Consider the following 14,470-nt stretch of genomic DNA (forward strand, 5'->3'; position numbering starts at 1 on the left):
AGCATACATTATTCTAGACAAAACAACACCATTTCCATGAGAAATGACAAACATTTAAAGAAGTTATGACTTTCTAGACTCTGAATTACATTAGATTGCCTAGAATATCAAAAATTAATATCCTAACATTTAAGGTTTTTCACTTCTACATTTCCTTGGTGATATTTTTCTCACTAACATCAGTCAGATATATCAAATTTAAAAGCATCAATATTATGTTTGTTTTTATCCTGTTGCTCTGGTAAATTTAAAAAAGACACAATAACTTAATTTATGATGCTCCCACTATTTGTCAGGCACTTCACATGCATTATCTCTTACTTAAAATACTGCTTTCAGTATTTTAGAAGGAAATAACTTTCAGAAAATTTAAGTAACAGCCAAAGTAACATAGCTGTTAAGTGACAAAGCTAGTGATGAAACCATGTTTATCAGGCTCCATTGTGACTTTTCCTCCTGCCACCCAGAGAGAAACAGCAAACCATAAAAGGCTTTAGAGCTGCTAATGGGCCACACCCACCGAGACTGAGCCCAAGTCACTCACCATGGAGTTAAAGGAGAACCCACATATACCCACAGCATTTTTATTGCCACCCGAATAGCGTTACAAATTCCTAAAAAATAATAATCTATGGGATCTGAAAACAAGAAATTGAAATTCACAGGACTTTGTGGAATTCCTTTAATCATAACTGAGTATGTATTTTTAATAATCTTTGAATATGTAATATTCAAAATTATAATATATAATAACCAGTGAATCATATTTCCCTGATAGAATTATACAAAAGTTTCAAAGCTTTTCTGTAAAAAATAAAAAAGAGACATAACTACATGCACAGGGCTTTTTATTTTTATGAACCAATATATTGTGAAAAGATTATATATTTCAACGACATGACAAATCTTTACCTCGTATGGATTTTTAATATTTAAAATTTTTTTAAAAAGGGAACATTAGCACAAAACACTTGCCCATAAAATTATTTTTAAATTGTATGATAATGCTACAGCTTTTTAATATTTTAAGTCATTAGTTAAAACATGACATGATAAAGCACAATAAATGCAGTGAGAGCTTGGCCTTTGTTTAGTGACAAATATTTCAGACACATTTTTAAAAAACTTTACACCAACATTGGTCTAATTACTAAGACTGAATCAAAAACAATGGTTAAGTTGGGTGTTTGGTAATATGTTGCTTCATATAATCTCATTTCCTCTTTGAACACAATATTTTATAGGCTTGCCCTGAGTTTGGTTTTGCCATTGAAGTCAATATTGCTTTTGCTAATCCAGGTTTTAAGTTATTTTGAGATTTTATATTGAAGTTTTTCATAACAACATTCATTAAAGATACTTACGAACAGTGCCAGCAAATACTCAAACACTGGAGAACAACAAGTGAACATTAATGAGTAGTATATTCAAACAACAGAAAATTTGGTTCTCCCAACAAATTTAAAAACGCTATACAGAATCAGATGTAGAAATTGCCAGTTAAACAGGATTATTTTGCCTCTAAAACATTTTCTTCCTTCAAACATCATTCATAGGATTTGTATAAAGTATTCTATCCATAAAACCATACTGATATTTCATTGGGGATCATAACTCAGTGTTAACAGCAGACAGGCCATAAACATACATGTGGCACATGGCAACATTCCCAAGCAAGCAGGACTGGTCACGTCACCAGAAGGCAACTTCTCTATGTGCTCTCGTCCTGTCCCCCGTGAAGTCAACCTAACCTTCTACTCCGTCTGTCAGCATTTCCTGATCTTGCTTTCACCCTGGCATCAGTGGGTTACTTGGAACCAGTAACATCTCTATGCTTACTGCCTCTCTCCAAGTCTCAAAGGAGAATGATCACTCCTTTGATCACACCATTTTTCTGGTTATTCTCAGTTCTTTAGTGAAGTGTGTGTGTGTGTAATGTAAGATTAGAAATGTATATATTTGAGAAAAACCAGGAAAAAACTCCCTCATAAAACTATGGACCTTAGATATACTATCTTTTACTTTGCGTCAGAATGAGACTTGAGAAAAATTGCAAGATGTGTTTTAGGCAAAATGGTTTCTGGTGCTTGATGTGACCTGTGTGATTTATGACATCTTCAGAAGCAAGTTAGTTCCTCTCAATGACCAGTAGTTCAACCCTGGAGGGGTGGGCCTTACCACCCAAAAGGAATGTTTTTACATAGATAAACTGGCTTACTAAATTGCTCTGGATTATACAGGTTTTAACAAGCATGTGCCATGTGGTTACAAGCTATCTGCTTTCCTGGAGGCTGTATTTATTAAGCCCCGTCCCCTTTTGGGTGCTGAGATTCACCATCTTGTTGTTTCTGGAGACCTTGCTTTTGTCTGTACGTTCTCTTCATAAGCACTTCGTTTAATTCTGCAGTTGTCAGCCTCTTTCTTTGGTTTCCCAGCCACATTCTCCTCTGGAGGTTGGTTCCAGTCCACCTCGGGAAATTTTACCAAAAGATGTTGCTTACATATATCTTTAAAAATAAATCCACGTCTGTCTAAACTCTCTATCCATCTAAACTACTGAGAGAAAATAAGCCAAGTGTTAAAAATTTAATCACGGTCCCTCCAAAAGGATGAATTTCAAGGGAGAGTTGCAAAAGTTTTCATTGGTATTATAAAATACCAAGGATATATTATTATAGTAAAAGTATAGTTTCTACAAGGCCTTTTGTCTTTTGCAAAACATTAAAATTGAATGCCTAAATGGTTGGTATGCTATCTTCCCTAAAGACATGTCATTAATTGAATATTTCTTTTTAAGATAAAATTACATTTTCTGTATCTTTACATGTAGCAAGGAGATGAAATTGAGATGAAATAGTCAAGCAGGAGGTGTATTTTAGGTCCTGGATGCTTAGTGTGTTGGTTGGAGGATTGTGGTAAAGATGGCTGATGCTCACCAGTATTTGTCTACACATTCTTGCCACTCACCTGGACTACACATTTCTAAACTTGAATATAGGTTGGACCATGAGGCTAGTTTTTGCCACTGGAATATGAGAGGAAGTGATGTGTGTCATCTCTGGAATGATGCAGTTTAGAACATTTATGCCTTTTCTCTCTTTTCTTCTGCCTCACCTTGTTCTCACATCCTCTCTCTCTTGCCAATCAGACACTTATCATCCAGAAGATTCAGGAGTCCTAGAGGCCACTGGATGGAAGAAATCTACATCCCTGAATTAAGAACTAAGCAGAGTCTGTTCACCACTAAAACTATACCTTCCTGACCTTCACTGGACTATCCTGTAAGTGGGAAACAAGACTTTCTGAGTTCTGGAGTTAATAGTTACTGTAGGCTGTGTACAGCAGTCAGCACGTCCTGAAAGGACCAGGGGTGTCCAGCCCTTTGGTGTCTCTGGGCCACAATGGAAGAAGAAGAGTTTTCTTGGGCCGCATATTAAATATATTATGACACATAATCATGAAAAAACTTCATAATGTCTTAAGTAAATTTATGATTTTTTGTTGGGCCACATTCATAGCTATCCTGGAATGGATTTGGCCTACAGGCCATAAGTTGGACACCCCTGGCAGAAAACTTAATTTACATTACTATTATAAACTTTAAGGATATATTTGACTAAACTTAGTTTATTGTTCAGAGGTATATAATGCTATGCCTATTGTTTTAGAGAGTTAAAATGGAGGGGAGCTTTCTTAATATGATAAAAAAAATATTAACCAGAAAATCCTATACAATCATACTCAATGATGAAATATTAAAAGAATGTGTTCTATCATCACTTTAATTCATTATTATTCAAGATTTCAGCTAGCATAATTAGCTAAGAAAATGAAATGAAAAAGCATAAGGGTTGCAAAGTTTGTGAAAAAACTACCATTATTCATATATAACCTGATTATACATACATGGGTGGGCAAAAGTAGGTAAAGACCTCTGTACCAAAGTGTGCTTGAGTATAGCAAGTAGAGAACCAGAATGTGTAAATAATGAAGGTGGCAATTTGAACACTTACATGCATTGTGCCATTGTGACATTTTCTGAGTTGATAAAGCTATTGTAATAATCATAACCTGCATATCTTTTTCCATACAAACTGTAAACTTACTTTTGCCCATCCCTGTATATTTAACAATCCAAAGAAGATTTACAAACTATTAAAATTAACAATGAACATGGCTGAGTTGCTGGATAGAAGGTCAATATAGCAAAACCAGTTGTATTTCTACTGACCCAGACAGTCTTAACAATTTCCGCAGCTTGACATCTTTCTACCTCAAGGTCCTTGACCTCCTTCTCATCTCTGCCCCTACAGAACCCAGATGGTCTGACCACAGAAGTCTCTCCATTCCCTTTCCTTAGAGTACTTGTTCTAGAAAATTTATTATTGTAAATTATTCCTTTGCCTTTTGGAGATGTAAATCTTTTTTTAATTCTCTTGCCAGATTGGCAACCCAGGGCTTTCTCAAGGATGGGGAAGCCAACTCTTCGAAGTCTAGTCATCAAGTAAAATGTTGTCCCTATCTTCCAATCCCCATGTGAAGGTAGGAGGCTAACTTTGGTGGGCACCTTACTCCAAGATACAAATACGTTTCCTGTTATGATGATGTGAGAAAGTTTACATTTTCTTTGGGTAGGTCAAATAACAAAACAGATGACCTATGATCCCTCCAGCCCAGCTGTCAAAAACTCTCCCATCCAACTCAGTGGAGTTGAAATTAGACTGAGTTCTGGCTTCTTTCATGTATTGAAATGGCTTTGCACAGTCTTCCTTACCTGCTTTATTTTTTGTCAGGTGCAATTTTTATTTGATGCTATAAACTAGCAAAGAATAGAAATTGAAGTTTAAAAGCACTATTTAAAACAGTGTAAAAACATCAAATACTTAGGACTAAGTCTTCAAAAGATATGCAGGACATTTGCACAAACGTGAAAAATAGTTTCTGATTGAAGCTGTAAAAATTTGATGATACGCCATGTTCATGTACTAGAAGACTCAATAGTCTAAAGATGTAAATTCTCAAATTTATCTACAGGTTTAATGCAATCCCAATCAAAATCATAGTAAAACATCTTAGAAATATTGATGAGTCGATTTTCAAAGGGAAATCTAAAAGGCCTTGAGTAGCTAATAATAATAATGTATAGGTATGATAGGTTCACCTTCTGAATGCGTAGTATAGTTCAATAAAAAGTAAAAAGAATAAATGTGAAGAACAAAAATATATTATTTCAAAGCTTATGGAAAAAGATTTCTACAGTTTGAATTACCTTCTCTTGCAGTAGGCCAGAATTTAGAAGTCAGCAGTTTAAACAAAAAATTAAAAGAAAAACAGTAAGAGAAATAGCCGACCCCTATTTTATGCAATAGATATAAATAGACTATTCTATGGCAAATGTTATTTTTCCCAACAATGCATCAATCAAAGCTGCATTAATTGCATTCCAATTGATCTTAAGTCAGTAATGATTTCTAGCAATACAAATTTTCACATGCTAATGTGTATTTAATGGTAACTAAATGAGGACTTCAAAGGATCTTGAGGAATGATCTTCTAAACACATCTATGTTATTGAAAGTTTTCATTTTGTGAGCAAAGCAAGTTCAGCTTCAACTTCTACTAAAAAATAAGTCATTTAGTTTTGAATAAATATAGCTTGATTACTTCCCTCTCCCACAATGAAGTTTCAAAATAAGTAAAATTCACATAAATTATCTCCAGATTTTTTTAAATAAAAAAAATCTACTGACAATCTTAATACAATGGTTAAGAAAGCAAATTACACAAAAACATATATGAAAAACTATGTTTTTTAGTTCCACAACCAAATCCCCTCTTTCTATTCACTACTTGTTTTCTTCTCCAGGTGATCAAACAAAAGTGGAACACATTTAGTTTTGCCACTGAACATAATGTTAGCTGTGCTTTTCTCATAGTGCCTCTTCTCATGTTGAAGTTCCCTTTTTTCCTAGTTATTTTTTTTTTTGCTAGTGTTTTCTCTCTGTTTTATTTATGTGGTGCATTACACTGATGTTCCTATGTTGACCACCACTGCATTCATAATTCAGCATTCACCTTCACGCAGTTGCTATAAATCTTTAACTTTTCCACAGTTCTGAAAAATTTGGTTGACGGTTCATTGTTGTGTTTTGATGTTTTTATGGGCTGTCAGAGCTTGAAGCTAGCCCACTCCACCACCCTGCTGATGTCACTTCTTTATTTTTGCTCTATCACATTTGTACCATAATTCAAATTGTCTCTGCACCTAGTCTATCTTATTTTACACTTTATGATGCACTATTCAAAGTAGTAGATCAAAGTCTTTTTTAGCCATTCCTTCCCATGATCATTTTAAATATTTAAATTTAATAATTGTGAGTCTGAGCAACGTATTTTACTTCTTTTAGATCCCTCATTTGTGAAAGGTATATACTTATAGAATCTACCCATAAAATAAGGATTAAATAATTTGAGATAACACAGATAAAGTATTTCACTGAATATATTCGGCTAATAGCAATCCTAACAATAATATGTCCTATGTAGACATTCAGTGTCTCAGTTCAGTGATTTTTCACTATTTTTGAACACACTTTAAATGTAAGAGACCTAAGAATCTAACCAGGCTTAATGAAAAGATATGAACATGGCAAAAACATAATTCTACCAGAAATGAATTTACTGTAGTGTTGATAACACAATGAGGTTATGATACTAGAGGTAATTACTAAGGTAATGTTACTAGAACCATTTGGTTAGGTGTCCCCCCAAAATAGACGTTTTTCTTCTCTCCCAAAAGAATTACTAATACTTTGAATGTGGGGAGTACCTTTCCTATTTCCCCCATGCCAAGAACAGAAATCAGACAAGGCATATTGCTGGAGTACAAGTATTCATGCCTTCGAGTCCCAATATTTGACACAGTAGCCTTGAAGGAGGTGGATATGAACTATGTTTACCAGGATCACATTATTTTTTAATGAAAATGTAGCAATACCTCATGAAAACTTACAAATCTATGACAATTTGAAACAGGAACATACAATCTTGCCTTAAATTAAGTTGGAATAATAGATGGAAACCTATGGATCTTAAACTGATTAAAGAACAGATACTACACTTGATCTTAGCCAAAAGGCTGAGAAGCAATGAAACCTGTGGATTTTAACAGCATTCATTAAATAAAGTTTACCAGCTAAGAGCATTGCTCCTCTAAAAAAAAAATAAATATAATACTAGGTTTTGTTTGTTTTTTTTTCTATAAACTGAAGAGCAGCAACTGGTACAGGAAGCAAAAATTCAGTCTAATATTCAGTGTCTGGAAAAAAATGCATGCTCAAGTTTTCATTCTCTGCTTTACTCAAAATAATTTATTTGTGGAAAAAAAGAAAAAACAATCATAAAATAATTCAGAAACTTTTATAAAGGAGATTATTTACAAAGGGGAGATAAGAACAATATAAAATGAGATTTTGGGTTAAGTTTCTAATATTACTAAGAAAAGTAAAATTCCCATAAAGCAATACTAAGTAACTATAGCAACCTGGCAAGGTAATACAAGAGGGCTCATCTTTATGCAACACAGTTTTATAAAATCTATCATACTGGATGTGACAGTATGTGCTATCTTTTCTGGTCTGCTGTGACATCCTAATACATAGACATTATTAACTATAACCAATGGCTCATTTATCGTCAGTCAAGACAGTTACGTCTTAAATACACATTTAGAACTTAAATGAGGTGCTTAAACAGATAAGCTTGCTCGCCATAAATTACCAAAAATGATGCCAACAAGTGATGCCCACTTTGCAAATATTCTTATTTTAAACATAATTAAAACATCAACACCTATTTATATGTTTATTTTCAACAACTACATATGATAAAATAAGAAAAACTAATCAAAGTGCTATAATGTCCTATAGTGAAAACTTCCACAATAAAATCGCTTTTGGTCCCAAAGCACACAAAACTCTGAAATTATTGAGTGCAAATATGAAAATGAAGTTGTCCCAAGAGACTTGAAGAACATACCAGCTGAATCCAGCCATGAGCATCATGAATAATTCCCACGAGGAACTCAACTTGAAAGAAAATAGTTCTTTTTACATTTAAATGTTTAATGATGATATTGGAAAATAATTTATATCAAGAACTCTTGGGAAAATTTATGTTTATCTTTCTGCTCAGAATGTGTGTGTAAAATGTACATTGTAAATGTTTCTGTATATTGCTTAAATATATATGAAATATAAATTATATATAGGTTATATATATGTATACACACATATATATTCTCTTTTGCTTACACAATTTCATTTAGTCCAAAGCAACAAAAGTTATAAGGGCAATTTAGATAATTATCTCTTCTCAAATAACTCTTTATAGGGAAAAATAAAACAGAAAATAAAATATCTAAGAGAATTCAACTCACAGACTAAGTATAAAAAACTCTGCAATTTGGTTTTGAATAAATTTCTAATACTGGTTTTAACTAATACAGAGATTTTTATTTGACCGTTTTATAGACTACTAAAATCATTTGAGTGCCTCCTTTTAAATATTCCACTGGGGAGTATAACCAACATCCATTGGTGACTTAATGTGAAACCACATGCAAATGTGTTTACCCAAACACGTTTATGAACAGCTAGATAACTTGTACTAAAAATAAAGGGGAAAGCATAGGGAAATGAGGAAAATAAAAGGGAGGGAAGTGATAGGAAAATAAAGGTAGAAATTTACTTAAAACTTTTGGACATATATTGTCACGTTTGTCTAATGGGTTGTTTTGGAAGTCTATAACATAATGGTTTGAAAAAAGCTCTGGAAAATTCTGATGCCCAAATGTTATATTATTTTTTCCATAATACCCTACTTTCTATTCAAGTAAATTCTGCTAATTTTAAAAAGAAAAAACTTTTATTTTGATACAGTTTTACAGGGAATAAATTAGACAACAATCTCATAAGATTTGAAACATAGAAAATTACAAACGAAAGAGAATTATGCATATTTGAAGGCCCAGGGGAAGCTATTTGTCGCCTGGAAGCAGATAGTGAAGTCCAGGTTCTGTCAACCGTTCCCCGGGCTGGGGAGGAGAGTCTGTGTCAGACAGACAAGGTGTCCATCTGAGAAACGGAAAGCCCACTGAACAGTCATGAAACCTTTGCTCATATTCTGTCTGGCAAGTTTTACATAACCTGTGAGGAAAATTTTATTTTATTCTTTTTTTTTTTTGTTTGGTTTCTAGTGACAGCTACATTGTTTTTTGGAGAACCTAAGCTTTAAAGTATCCAAAGAAATACAATACGGTTAATACCTCCATCATCAATTCACAAATATGTGTTCCTGTAATAGGTACATAATTGTCCTTGTGTATTTGTATGTCTTTCCCCAGGAAAAAGAAGTAGTCAATTGAACTCCAAAGAACTGACAGAATATGCTAAAGCTGGGATGAGGGGTATCATAGCAAATAGGGGTTTCAACGGGAACTTGTTACTTCATGACCACAGTCAGGGGTAGTAATCACTTATTAGAATATATTTTTCTTGAAATATTAATAAAATTACCTGAGAATAAATGCTACTAACCTCATTTTATTCAAATCTATGTTTTTAGCATAAAAAGAGATTTTATCAACTCCAATTTTGCTAGATTGTTCTCCATTACTACATAAAAGTCTGGTGTCAGAAAAGAAAATTCTTGCCTCTCCCCTGTAAGTACCCAGGAGAGCACTGCAGTCTACTTTTGTTTTCTTGGGTTTTCAGAGTCTATATAAAAACTAAGCACTTCAACCTTTTAAATGGAAATATCAGATTCATATATATAATAGGCTATTTAATACTATTTTATTAAGAAAGCTAATAGAATTTGTAAATACTAAGAATAGTAAAAAGAGCTTTGAAGTATTCTCATGCCCTCAAAAATGAGTGACTGTTAGTAAAATTTCCAGAGTATGGTAGAAGTTTGAAATACAAAAGCTTTGGGGTGAAGAGTATTCTAGTTTCGTTCTTTTGCACATGCTTTTCAATTTTCTTAGCACCATCTATTGAAGAGGCTTTCTTTTCTCCATAGAACTGTACATTTAAAACCTATATAATTTATTTACCACTATAACTCAATAAATTTAATTACCACTATCACCCAATACATTTAACTTTTTTTTAAAAGAAAGCTTTGCAAAAGTGTCTCAAACAGTTTTGATGGCTTGACTTTATTTAGCCTTTTAATACCTATGAGATAAACATATCAAAAATTTTTCAGGGGTATGATGTTGAACTTCCATCTGGCATAGATTTTTTTCATAACATTCAATGACTGCCACATACTTAATTTTGCCATTGTGTTGCACCAATTTACTTCACGTTTGTGGTGAGCGGGAGACTAGACACCCTCACTGTTGTGAAGGTGTCTACGTTGTTCACTTAGACTCTGGTTGTTTGTACCAGGACTCTCACACTATATTGTAAAATCATTAACTTTTAATCTTTCCTTTTAGGAAAACAGAACAAAACAAAAGCATCACTTTAAAAAATGTAGAAAAAGACCCAATAATATATAACCAATGTTTTTAAAAATTTTTATTCGCCCACTAAGTATGCTATTGGTCAAGATCCTTATATTAAGAAATAATGTCTTCAAGGAGCTTACAGCCAAGGTGCAGACTTAGGTAGATATGCTTTGTTTCCTCTCACAAACAAAAGAAGGACAACGGCCAATTTAAAAACAAAAACCAACCAGAACGGCCAGAAAATTGAATTGTACTGTATGGGAGTCTGACAACCAAGGAGTTAAAGAGGAGACATTCATCCAGACTGGTAGGAGAGGTGCAAGACAGCTGGGGTAGAGAGGATGCACGGCAAGGTGATGGCTGGTGAACAGGGCAGGCTAGGCGATGGCTTATGGACCGGGTGGTCTCACATTTGTGTGTGGATAAACCTGGGGGAACAACTAGGGAGCAAGACAGACCGCACAACCCAGGGTTGCAGTATGGGAAACTAAAGCCTCAAAACCTCTGGCTGTAAAAACCTGTGGGGTTGTGGTGGCGGCAGAAACTTCCAGTCTCACAGGGGAGTCTGTTGGAGTAACCCACAATGTCCTAGAATGTACACAAACCCACATGCCTGGGGAATAAGCACCAAAAGGACCCCATTCACTTGTGGGGAGTGGGGGAAGTGATTGAAAGCCACCATTGTTCCCTCTCTGACCCCTGCCCCACATACAGAGCCACAACACAGTGACCTGGGTTACCCCATCCTGGGAATAGCTAAGGTTTGCCCCATACAACATAACAGGTGTGCCAAGACAAAGAAACATTGCCTGAATGAAAGAAGAGATCAAAACTCCAGAAAAAGAACTAAGCAACAAGGAGACAGCCAACCTATCAGATGCAGAGTACAAAACACTGGTAATCAGGAGGCTCACAGAACTGATTGAGTATAGATGCAAAATGAATAAATGAAGGCTATACAAAGTGAAATAAAGCAAAACATACAGGGAACCAACCAACAGTGATGGGAAGGAAACTGGGACTCAAGTCAATGATTTAAAACAGAAGAAATAACATTCAATCTGAACAGAATGAAGAAACAAGAATGTAAAAAAATGAGACAAGGCTTAGGAACCTCTGGGACAACTTTAAACATTCCAAAAACCAAATCATAGGGTTAGTCACTGGGTCCCAGAAAAAGAAGAGGAACAGCAAAAAATTGAAAACTTATCTGAACAAATCATGAAGGAAAACTTCCCCAAACTGCTGAAGGAAATAGACATGCAAGTCCAGGAAGCTCAGAGAGTCCCAAAGAAGCTGGACCCAAAAAAGAACACACCAAGATGCATCATAATTACATTACCCAAGATTAAAGATAAGGAGAGAATCTTAAAAGCAGCAAGAGTAAAGGAGACAGTTACCTACAAAGGAGTTCCCATAAAACTATCAGCTGATTTTTCAAAAGAAAGCTTACAGTCAAGAAGGGGCTGGAAAGAAGTATTCCAAGTCATGAAAGCAAGGATCTATACCCAAGATTACTCTATCCAGCAAAGCTATCATTTAGAATGGAAAGGCAGATAAAGTGGTTCTCAGATCAGATCAAGTTAAAGGAGTCCATCATCACCAAGCCATTATTATATGAAATGTTAAAGGGACTTATCTAAGAAAAAGCAAATCAAAACTATGAATAGTAAAGTGACAACAAACTCACAGCTATCAACAACTGATCCTAAAAAACAAAAACAAACTAAGCAAACAACTAGATCAAGAACAAAACCACAGAAATGGAGATCACATGGAGGTTTATCCACAGGAAGTGGGAAGGGGAAGAATGGGGGAAAAGGTGCAGGGAATAAGAAGCATAATTGGTAGGTACAAAATAGACAGGGGGAGGTTAAGAAGAGTATAGGAAATGGAAAGCCAAAGAACTTATATGTATGGACATGAACTAAGGGCGGAGGGGATTGCTGGAGGGAGGGGGTGTAGGGTAGAGGGGGATAAATGGGAGGAAAAAATAGGACAACTATAATAGCATAATCAATAAAATATGCTTAAAAAAGAAATAATGCTATGTGACTTCTCAATCCCTCAAAACAAGAATGGTAGCAGAGGTGGCTGGGAGGAAAGAGATAACCCTCTTAAAATTAGTCAGAATACAGGGAGTGTGATGCCTCCAATTTCTTTTTCTCAAGATTTCTTTGGCTAATCAGCCTCTTTTGTGGTTCTATCTGCATTTTTGGATTATTTGTTCTAGTTTTAAGAAAAATGCCACTGGTATTTTGATAAGAATTGCATTGAACCTGTAGATTGCTTTGGGCAGTATGGACATTTCAATGATATTAATTCTTCTGATCCATTAGAATGGTATACCCTTCCATTTGTTTGTGTCTTCTTCAATTTCTTTCATCAATGTCCTATAGTTTACAGAATTCAGGATTTTTGCCTCCTTGGTTAAATTCATTCCTAGGTGTTTTACTCTTTTAGATACAATTATAAGTGGGTTTGTTTTCTTAATTTCTTTTTCTGCTATTTCATTAATTGTGTATAAAATGTAACAGACAGATCAATATCAATTTTGTAGTTTTCTGGTGGAATATTTATGGTTTTCTATATATAATATCATGCCATCTGCAAATAGTGACAACTTTACTCCTTCCCTTCCAGTTTAGATACCTTTTCTTTTTCTTGACTGATAGCTGTGGCTAAGAGTTTATAATAATCAAAACAGTTTGGTACTGGAAGAAAAATAGATGCATACATTAGAGGAAAAGAATAGAGAGTTCCCAAATAAACCCACACTTATATGGTCAATTAATCTATAGTAAAGGAGACAAAAATGGTGAAAATACAGTCTCTTCAATAAAGTGTTGGGAAAACTGGACAGATACATATAAACAATAAATCTAGAATACTTTCTTACAACATATACAAAAAATAAACTCAAAATAGATGAAAAACTTTATTGTTAGTTCTAAAACCATAAAAGTCCCAGAAGAAGCCATAGGTAGTAAACTCTTGAACACTGGCCATGTTATATTTTTGGGTCTGTCTCCTCAGGTGAAGACAACGAAAGCAAGAATAAACAAATGGGACTACATCAAACTAAAAAGGAAACAATTAACAAGGCAAAACAAAGGAAACAATTAACAAGGCAAAAGAAAGGAAACAATTAACAAGGCAAAAAGGCAATATCCTGAATGGAAGAAGATATTTGTAAATAATATATCCAATACAGGGTTAGTACCCAAACCATATGAAGAACTCATACAACTCAATATCAAAAAGACAATCCATTTAAAAATGTTCAGAAGAGCTGAATAAGCATTTCTTGAAAGAAAAGAGATAGATGGACAACAGACATATGCTCAACACCACTAAGCACCAGGGGAATGGAAATCAAAACCACAATAAAGTATCACCTCAAACCTCTCAGAATAGCTATTATCAAAAAGATGACAAATTGCAAGTGTTGACAAGGCTGTGAAGTAAAGGGACCCCTTGTGCGTTGTTGGTGGAATTGTAAAGTAGTATAGTAACTATGGAATATAGTATGGGGATTTCTCAAAAAAAAAAATAAAAACAGAACTAGCATATGACCCAGAAATTGCATTTCCTGGCATTTATTGGAAAAATAATAATTTGAAAAGATATATGCACCATTATGTTCAGTGAAGCATTATTTACAATAGCCAGGCTATGGAAGAAACCTAGCTGTCCATTGATAGACGAAAAATAAAGTATACATGGTACATATACACAATGGAATAGTATTCAGCCATAAAAATAATGAAATCTTACCATTTGTGACAAGGATGGACCTAGAAAGTATTATGTTAAGCAAAATAAATTGGACAAAAAGACAAATGCTGTATAATTTCATCTATATGTGTAATATAAAACAAAACAAACAAAATAAAACAGAATCAAACTCATACATGTGGAGAACAAACTGATGGGTGCCAGAGGTGGGAGGTG

General features: G+C 34.3%; 1 protein-coding gene and 1 pseudogene across 23 annotated transcripts in view; both read right to left on the minus strand.

The window, feature by feature from the left end:
- Window positions 1-14,470, minus strand: part of NRXN1 (neurexin 1) — a 1,071,808-nt gene that overhangs the window by 916,890 nt on the left and 140,448 nt on the right. The gene's annotated exons all lie outside the window — the stretch shown is intronic.
- Window positions 7,040-7,150, minus strand: LOC112298198 (U2 spliceosomal RNA; annotated as a pseudogene).

Source organism: Desmodus rotundus, chromosome 5 (genome assembly GCF_022682495.2).
Source record: "Desmodus rotundus isolate HL8 chromosome 5, HLdesRot8A.1, whole genome shotgun sequence".
NCBI classification, from domain to species: Eukaryota; Metazoa; Chordata; class Mammalia; order Chiroptera; family Phyllostomidae; genus Desmodus; species Desmodus rotundus.